The 9,203-nt window shown below is 43.8% G+C and overlaps 1 pseudogene; it reads right to left on the bottom strand.

Moving 5' to 3' along the window:
- LOC142441168 (V-type proton ATPase subunit E 1 pseudogene) lies at positions 1–824 on the bottom strand (annotated as a pseudogene).
- Positions 825–9,203: the final 8,379 nt, after the last annotated feature.

Genomic DNA, 9,203 nt, shown 5'->3' on the forward strand with positions numbered 1-9,203 from the left:
CCCCATCATCTTAAGTGAAACTTGCGCCTATGGGGACAGTCAGGCCAAGGGCATTAGCTACAACAGGGGATCCCACTGATACAGAACATTAGAACAGCAGAGAGGTTACACAGATAATCTTGGGTCTTCAAACATTGGAAATTTCCAGATGGTATCCGCGGGAGAGTGAAGTCCACCTTCAAAAGGCTTAGTCCAAAAACTTCCTGTTGGCATTAGCACCAAACAAGGCTCCCCGGACCTCGGGCATCATCTGCTGGGCGATGAGGTCCAGCCAGCTCTCCAGGGTGTTGGAGACCTTTATCTTACGGTCCCCGTTACAGATCTCCACGCCACCAGCTATGTCCTCAGGCAGGTAGGTCTCCTGGTCAATTTGGACATCCACATCTTTTTGGTGGCAATTTTGTACACTGGGATTGCTTTTTGCACCGCAGCCTTCACCAGAGGGAAGTCCTGCTTCCTGCAGCGAACGATCATCCGGGGCTCCAGCAGCTGGTGCAAACCCTGGAGGACCAGTCCGTCCAGCAGCACTTGGTACCTGGTTGTATCTTTCACCACCTTGCTGAGTCTCTGCTTGGCTTCACCGAGCAGGTCCATGATAAGGTCATCTCTTGCTCCGAGAAACTTTAGTCGTGCTTGATTCATCAAATTGGACATTTGGATTTTCTTCTGCTGCTCAATCTGCTTCTCCTTCTTCTCATAGTACTCCATGATCTTCAGTCTCTGGGTTTGCACCAGGCGACCTTTCTCAATGTTGAACTCTTCTTCCGCCTTTGCATCTATTTCTTCTGCCTTCTCATTGGCTTCTTGTTCAATGAAAGCCATCATGTGCTGAAGCCTGGCGGGCGGCGGGTGACGAGCTCGGGCTTCGGCTTGAAGAAGGAAAGGCGAGAAAAGGGACGGCAGGGAAAAGACCTCCCCACTGGTTTTACGGACTAATTAAATCATTGATTCTATACAGGCATCGTTGAGCCCACTTGGGTTCTCCAAAGGAGTTTATTGAGTACATAAGACCATTAATTTAACTGAGTTTACACGGGATTGAATAAACTTAACTAATGTACTTAAAATACATGGATCAATTATTAATGCAAGCAGTAACAAAATGAAAAGACCTATGAAACAGATTATTAGGGGAGTAAACCATGGTGGCCAAGAAAATCGTTGATGATAACATCCCTCTAATTCTTTCTGATGTTTTCCACATTTCTCTGGACTAAGGCCAGGCTTTCTTTAGCACCACCAGTGTTGTTAGCCTAAGAACAGCAATCTTTCTCCAGAGAAGCACACAATCCTCCTTGTTTTAAGAACAGTAAATCTAACTCCCTGCGATTTCGCAAAACCACTTTGGCTGAAGATTCTACTTGGTTGGAAAACTGGACAATAGTTTGTTCAAAATGACATGTCTAATTTGATACTCCTGGAGAGCTCTTTAAAATTAGAATGACTGGTTACCATGGCAGCTACTTCTGTTGCCATAGATCCAGCTAATTCTAATCCTACTAACAAGGCTAATACATTAGATGCCTTTCCCACTGAAATGAGGGCAAGTTAGGTGGGTTAAGAGGTTAAAATCTAGTTCTCCTTCATACAATCTGACATGGGGCAAAATGTTCACTAGGGTACAAAGTTGGGGCTTACTTGACATGTTAACCTGCCACGAGGAAATGCGAGTTATAAGACCAAAGGAGCAAGCAAACCAAGTGCAAGCAGGAGTATGCTAAAGCACCACCATTCCATAGTAAATAACTACTGTGAATTCATTACAATAAGCAGAAGAAGGGGATCGGGAATGGGATACCCAGGGAAACGAAACATTGCCTGGGGCCTTGTAAATCTCCAAGGGTGACATGGGTGGTGTGCTCCATACAATTAGTGAGATTAATATGGGGCTGCAACAGGGAAGCCAAACCTAAATTAAACATTTCAAAAGACTTTTGCGAGGGTCCATTGATTCTTCGGGGGCTGAAGTTACAGAGACTTAATCCTACTGTCTGCTGTTGGGGGACATACACCAAAATGTACAGAATTAAGAAACCCAAGAGAACCGTTGTTTAAGGGATCTTCTATGGAAGAATGAGCTTTCATTCTGCATTGGGCAAGGTGAATTTGAGATGTGAGTAGTGAATCCAGACAGCAAGTCCATCCACCTTGACTGTGGTTGGAGTTGTGAGGATGATGGTGATGGGCCCTGTCCAATATGGCGTAAGTCCTGTGGACGTGAACCACTTCACTAGGACATGTTACCGGTTGGAATGAGTGCACAGGTAGGCTGCTTGCTTGTGGCTGGGGTACTGCTTCCCACGAGGATTTGTGGACTTGGTGCTGGACAATTTGTAAGGTCTGCAGGGAGTTAAGCAAATTATGAATCTTTGCCTGCAGGTGTCCCTTGAGTTTTTAAAAAATCTTTAAATGGTGTCCCTTATGTCAAGTCAGCTTCAACAATGTCTTCTTGATAACTGACATTTTTATCATTATATAATGAAGCTGGATAATGTGAAGAAGAGTGTGGCGTCAGGCTTGGGGGAAGGCTTATTAACAACCTGCAATCTACAGATGACAAAACCTTTCTTGTGAAAGTAAGGAGGACCTGAAGCACTGAAGATCAAGGATTGTAGCCTTTGATATGGATTACAACTCAATGTACAGAAAATAAAAATCCTCACAGCTGGACCAATAGGTACCATCATGATAAATGGAGAAGAGGTTGAAGTGGTCAAGGATTCTGTCTTGTATCCACAATCAATGGTCATGGAAGCAGGAGTCAAGAGATCAAAAGACGGGTTGCATTGGGTGAATCAGCTGCATAAGATCTCTTCAGAATATTGAAAAGCAAAAGTATTACTTTGAGGACTAAGGTGTGTCTGACCCAAGCCATGATATTGTCAGTTGCTTCATATGCATACGAAGGTTGGATATTGAATAAGGAAAACCAAAACCAAATTGATGCATTTGAATTGTGGTGCTGCAGAAGAATATTGAAAATACCACAGCCTGTCAAAATAACAAACAAGTCTGTCTTGTAGGAAGTACAGCCTGAAAGCTCCTGAGAGGCGTTTCATGTACTTAGAACAGGTAATCAGGAGCGAAGAGTCACTGCAAAAGGATATCTCACCTGGTAAAGTGGAAGGGCAGCAAAGAAGAGGCAGACCGTTAACAAGATGAATTGACACAGTGGCTGTAGCAATGGGCTCAAACAAAAGAACAACGGGGAGGCTGGCGCAGGACTGGCTTGCATTTTGTTCTGTGCACAAAAGATGGCTGTTAGTCAGAATGGACACAGCAGTAATGGGTTCCTTTGTGTCTAGTAACAGTCGAACACTTTTTCTGACATTCCCATGGCATCAGTGGGCTTCTTGGGATTCTCTGACAGATTTACTTTGTTCTACTCCTCTTCTCTTCTCCGTGTGACTTCATTTTCAAAGTATGTTGCTCATAAAATTAACAAAGTGTAAGGTGCTTTTATAAAAACAGTTTGACAACAATTACCTTTTAATTCGACTATACAGCACATTTGTATTTAACATAATTATTAATAACATTGTGTTTAAATTTACCATTTTGCTCTTTGTTTTCTACTTGCTTCTTTTTTTTTCCTCCAGACTTTTTTTTAAAAAACATTTTATTAGGGGCTCATACAACTCTTATCACAATCCATACATGTACATACATCAATTATATAAATCACATCCGTACATTCTTTGCCCTCATCAATTGCAAAGCATTTGCTCTCCACTTAAGTCCTTTGCATCAAGTCCTCTTTTTTCCCTTCCCTCCCCTCTCCCCCCTCCCTCATGAGCCCTTGATAATTTATAAATTATTGTTTTGTCATATCTTGCCCTATCCGGCGTCTCCCTTCACCCCCTTTTCTGGGAGGAGGTCACATGTAGATCCTTGTAATCGGTTCCCATTTTCCAACCCACTCACCCTCTACCCTCCCAGTATCACTCCTCACACCCCTGGTCCTGAAGGTATCATCCACCTGGATTCCCTGTTCCCACAGCTCCTATATGCACCAGTATACAACCTCTGCTCTATCCAGTCTTGCAAGGTAGAATTCAGATCATGGTAGTGGAGGGGAGGAAGCATTTAGGAACTGGAGGGAAGCTGTATTCTTCATTGGTGCTACATCGCACCCTGACTGACTCATCTCCTCCCCTAGACCCCTCTGCGAGGGGATCTCCAGTGGCTGACAAATGGGCTTTGGGTCTTCACCCTGCACTTCCCCCTTCATTTACTATGGTAAGATTTTTTTTGATGATGCCTTATATCAAACTATAGAACAATATAATAAATGTCACACGCTAGTAAAATTTTGATTAAGATCATCCAACAATGGTTGCAGCAGTTCATTGTCAGAGAGCTTCCAGAAGTTCAGGTTGGATTCAGAAGAGGACAAGGTACACGGGATATCATTCATTGTTGATGCCAGATGGATCTTGGTTGAAGGCAGAGCATACCAGAAATATGTTTACTTGTGTTTTATTGACTGTGCTCAGGCATCAACGGTTTGGGTCATAACAAACTATAGATCGCCTTGAGGAAAATGGGAACTGCAGAACACTGGTTTGTGCTCTTGTAGAACTTATACATGGATCAAGCGGCAGGCGTATGAACAGAAGAAGGGAATACGTCATGGTTTCAAACCAGGAAAGGTGTGCGGCAGTGTCATGTGCTCTCACCATGCTTATGCAATCTGCTGCAATTTATGACCAATAAGTCCATGACCAAAGATAAAAGGTTGACGTTTTCAAGGATTTTTTCTTACTTGGATCCACAATCAATACTCATGGAAGGATCCATCAAGAGATCAAAAGATGTGTTACATTAGGAAAATCTGCTCCACAAAATATTGAAATGCAACACTGTTACTTTGAGGACTAAGGTGTACCCAACCCAAGCCAGGGTGTTTTCAGTTGCCTCATATGCATGTGAACATTGGACATTGAATAAGGAAGACAAAAGAACTTAGTGCATTTGAATTGAGGTGCTGGAGAAGTATATTGAAAGTAAAGTACCAGGGACCGCTAAAAGGACAAACAAATCCGTCTTAAAGATGTATATGCACCGGAGACACAGTGTGGGAATTGCGCCCTACCTGATCCCACCACACCGAGGCAAAGCACTGGGGGAGTGCAGCAGAACAGCAAGGGAATGGAGAGGCAAGGTCCCCAGGGAATGCTGAAAGTGGATTTTGGGGTCAGGGCGTGATGCCCCAACAGACTGAACTGGAAAACATTCCTAAAAGCCAACAAACGATCCTTGAACTATCTACAAGCTTTTCTTTCTTGATGTGTTGTGTTTTGTTCTTTGTCAGTGGTTTGTTGTTGTTGTTTTGTTGCATACCGTTGCTTTGTTTTCCTGTTTTGTTTTTGTGCATGTTATTAGCTCCACAGGTCTGTCTAAATAAGATAGGCTGGATGAACTATCTTGAGCAAAAACAACGGGACTGACAGTTACGGGGGGACATGGGATAGGGGGAGGTGGGGGGTAAGGAAGTGGTGTTAACAAACCCAGGGACAAGGGAACAACAAGGGACCCAAATTGGTGGTGAGGTGGGAGTGGCAGGCCTGATAGGGAATGATCAAGGGTAAGGTAATGAAGAGGTATAGCTGTAACCCAGGTGGGTACGGAGCATGATAGTGGGGCAGGATAAAAGTCAAGGGAAATAGAGGAAAGAGCTAGGAGGCAAAGGGCATTTATAGAGGTCTAGACAAAGACATGTACATATGTAAATATATATATGAGAATGGGAAAATAGATCTATGTGCCTATATTTATAGGTTTAGTATTAAAGTGGTGGAAGGGCCTTGGGCCTCTACTCAAGCACTCCCTCAATGCATGAGTACTTTCTTCTATTACATTGGCATTCGGTGATGCTCACCCTCCCGAAACAACCGCTGAAGCCAAAGCAGGTGAAGAAAGCTGATGGTGCCCGGCTATCAAAATAGATAGCGTCTGGAGTCTTCAAGGCTCAAAGATAAACAAGCGGCCATCTAGCTCAGAAGCAACAAAGCCCACATGGAAGAACACGCCAGCCTGTGTGATCACGTGGTTCCGAAGGGATCAGTTATCAGGCATCAAAGAACAGAAAATCATATCATTGGCTGCACACCTCCATGATATGATTGCCGAGGACAAATGGGTGCAAAAGCAAATGTGGCAAAGAAAGCTGATGGTGCCCGGCTATCAAAAGAATTAGTGTCTGGGGTCTTATAGGCTTGAAGGTAAACAAACGGCCATCTAACTCAGAAGCGACAAAGCCCACATGGAAGAAGCACACCAGCTGGTGCGAACACGAGGTGTCGAAGGAATCAGGCATAAGGTATCATCATCAAAAAAAATCTTACCATAGTAAGTGAAGGGGGAAGTGCAGAGTGAAGACCCAAAGCCCATTTGTCAGCCACTGGAGATCCCCTCGCAGAGGGGTCTAGGGGAGGAGATGAGTCAGTCAGGGTGCGACGTAACACCGATGAAGAATACAGCTTTCCTCTAGTTCCTAAATGCTTCCTCTCCCCCTACTACCATGATCCGAATTCTACCTTGCAAGTCTGGATAGAGCAAAGGATGTACACTGGTGCATATAGGAGCTAGAGGCACAGAGAATCCAGGGCGGATGATACCTTCAGGACCAGGGTTGTGAGGGGCGATATACTGTGAGAGTAGAGGGTGAGTGGGTTGGCACGAGGGAACTGATGACAAGGATCTACATGTGACCTCCTCCCTGGGGGATGGACAACAGAGAATGGGGTGAAGGGAGAAGCTGGACAGGGCAAGATATGACATAATAATAATTTATAAATTATTGAGGGTGCATGAGGGAGGAGGGAGTGGGGAGGAAGGGGGAAAAAGAGGACTTGATGCAAAGGGCTTAAGTGGAGAACAAATGCTTTGAAAATGATGAGGGTAAAGAATGTACAGATGTGCTTTATACAATTGATATATGTATGGATTGTGATAAGAGTTGTATGACTCCCTAATAAAATGTTTTAAAAAAAAAGATGTACATGCAAAGTGCTCCTTAGAAGCAAGAATAGTGAGACTTGATCTTACATACCTTGGACATTTCAGGAGAGCATAGTCCCTGGAGAAGGACACCATGCTTGGTAAAGTGGAGAGGAAGTGAAGTCCCTCACGGAGATGGGTTGACACAGTGGCTACAACAATGTCTCAAACTTAGGAAAAACTGCGAGGATGGCACAGGATCAGGCAGTGTTTAGTTCTGATGTGCATAGGGGTGCCATGGCTCAGAACCAACTGGAAGGCACAAACCGTCACCACCACCATCACCAAACTCACATAAATGAATAAAGGAAGAAAAGAAAGGCAGGCAAGAAAAAGAAAGAAAGGGAACAAGCAAGACATATCATGAGATATATCATGTTATAATGGGAAAAATTTCCATACAAAAAGAAACAGACTTTGATGATTATTGGTGTGCTTGGCCTGGGAGGTAAAGGGATAAAGGAAAGCAAGGGAGGTGGAAACAAAAGAAAATAAAAAATTTTAAGTTCCAGATTTTCTGAAAGATCACAGAGAAAATTGTTCAAGAGTGTTAAAAGAAAACTTTCCTAATGTCATGAAAGATGAGATACATTCAAGTAGCTGAATGAAACCCAGAGTGTAGACATCTAAAGAAACATATCATAAACAAAAATTAGCTACCCGTGCCACAATACAGGGGTTGGAAAGAAATCAGGCACACTAATTAGACACCTATGGGAAAATCCAGAATTGAGCATGCTCAGACACAAGCCCCCCTAGGCCGTGCTGAAGCCAACCTGGGCACACCCACCTTAGGCACTAGCAATGTGACATCACCCAGGTGCACTTAAACTCAGTCAATAAGGTTGGTCAATACCTTCAACCATGTCTCCCCAGACAGAGGAGATAAGGAAAGGTCGTGGGGAGGAGATGAGCCAGTCAGGGTACAGTGTAGCCACAATGAAACATACAACTTTCCTCTAGTTCCTAAATGCTTCCGTTCCCCCTCCCGCCACCCCGGCTATCATGATCCCAATTCTACCTTACAAATCTGGCTAGACCAGAGGATGTACCCTGGCATAGATAGGAAATGGAAACACGGGAATCCAGGATAGATGATCCCTTCAGGACCATTGGTGAGAGTGGCGATACCGGGAGGGTGGATGGAGGGTGGGGTGGAAAGGAAGAACTGATGACAAGGATCTACATGTGACCTCCTCCCTGGGGGATGGACAACAGAAAAGTGGGTGAAGGGAGACGTCAGACAGTGTAAGATATGAAAAATAATATTTATAAATTATCAAGCGTTCATGAGGGAGGGGGAAGCAGGGAGGGAGAGAGAAAAATGAGGAACTGGTGCCAGGGGCTTAAGTGGAGAGCAAATGTTTTGAGAATGATGAGGGCAATGAATGTACAAATGTGCTTTACACAATTGATGTCTGTATGGATTGTGTAAGAGTTGTATGATACCCCAATAAAATGATTTTTAAAAAAATAGCAGTTGTAGGCAGGCTGCCCCTCTCTTTCAGGCTTGCTTGGCAGGAGGTGGGTGGGAATCTCTTCTGCTTGTGAGTGTGTGTTGCCTGGATGCTAGGGCTCAAGCTCCCACTCAGGCCTCTCTCTTGGCCCCTGTGGATTTCCGGGTTCTGCAAGCATGGTTTTGTGCACCTGTGTTCTTTGCACGTGGTTCATCACGTTCAGTCTTGAACTCCTGCGCAGCTCCTGCACGGCCTTCTATGCATTCCTGAAGCAGAGTGTACTTTTTGAGACTGTAAAACCTGAAACTTCCCTTTACTCATAAAAATCACTTGGATTAAAAACGTGATTCTTCTGTGTAAATTCTTTCAGCGTTGTGAAGCAAGAACCGAGGTATCTCAATTCAGAAACCCATCAGATTTACATCTTTTAAAAAACTTTCTATTATCAAGGATTTAATCTTGCTTGGATCCACAATCAATGCTCATGGAAGCAGCAGTCAAGAGATCAAAGGACACATTGTATGGGGTAAACCTGCTGCACAAGACCTCTTTAAAGTACTGAAAAGCAAGGATTTTACTTTGAGGACTAAGTGTACCCGACTCAAGACATGTTATTTTCAATTGCCTTATATGCATGTGAAAAGTTGGACATTAAATAAGGAAGACCTGAGAAGAATTGATGCGTTTGAATTATAGTGCTGGCTAAGAATATTGAAAGTACCATGTGCTGCCAAAAGAACAACA

This window comes from Tenrec ecaudatus, chromosome 2 (genome assembly GCF_050624435.1).
Source record: "Tenrec ecaudatus isolate mTenEca1 chromosome 2, mTenEca1.hap1, whole genome shotgun sequence".
Taxonomy (NCBI): domain Eukaryota; kingdom Metazoa; phylum Chordata; class Mammalia; order Afrosoricida; family Tenrecidae; genus Tenrec; species Tenrec ecaudatus.